This window comes from Gavialis gangeticus, unplaced genomic scaffold (assembly GCF_001723915.1).
Source record: "Gavialis gangeticus isolate Ggan-Ray unplaced genomic scaffold, GavGan_comp1, whole genome shotgun sequence".
NCBI lineage: Eukaryota > Metazoa > Chordata > Crocodylia > Gavialidae > Gavialis > Gavialis gangeticus.
This window is the reverse complement of record NW_017728998.1, coordinates 4,704,231-4,704,935: the sequence shown is the minus strand read 5'-3', so window position 1 is coordinate 4,704,935 and position 705 is coordinate 4,704,231. Positions and strand designations below refer to the sequence as shown.

The following is a 705-nucleotide window of genomic DNA, read 5'->3' as shown; positions in this document are numbered from 1 at the left end:
CCAGCCACAAGGCAGCCAGGCAGCTGGAGCCTCTTACCGACATAGTAATACGTGAAGCACATGGTCATCAGGTTTTTGGCAGGGCCGAAGTCGTCCATCTGGTGACACCTGGAAATGGAGGGGGAAGAGATGGAAGGATCAAGCAGAGGTAGCCAAAGCAGTAAAACCCCATGCCTGGGTCCCAGGAGCAGGAGCATCACGTGGTTTGGGTCTGGGTCACACTTGTTATTGAGGGTCTCAACGTACCCCAGACACCCTGCATCCCCCCATCCTAACCCCCCCGGCTCCCTTGTCTGCATTGCACTCTGCTACTAGTAGTAGCGGCAGGAGGCATCTGCGGGTCTCACACCCTGCTAGACCCTCTGCTTTCTAGCCATGGTGTGCACGTTGCTCTCCCAGTACGTGGCTGTCAAGCTGAAGCACCTGCAAGCAAATTAGGAGCCAAGCAACCAGCTGGGAGCAAGGTGGGCGCAGTGGCTGGATTGGGCAGGTCCCACCAAAGACGGTGCCCTGCATTTAAACAGGGCAGTGACACCAACCAGAAAGCAGCGTATGGCTGAGGTTTGATTCAGCTGCAGCTGCTTTCCGGCAGCGTGGCAGCTTTAACGTGCCAGCAAGCAAGCACTCGGCCCCCGAACGTATCGCTCTCCCAGCCAGCCTGACTTACTCGAAGAGCACGACGGCGAAGGACTGCACCAGCCGGTA

General features: G+C 57.6%; 1 protein-coding gene across 1 annotated transcript in view; it reads right to left on the bottom strand.

Moving 5' to 3' along the window:
* KIAA0513 (KIAA0513 ortholog) overlaps window positions 1–705 on the bottom strand; it is a 38,602-nt gene that overhangs the window by 19,870 nt on the left and 18,027 nt on the right. The gene's annotated exons all lie outside the window — the stretch shown is intronic.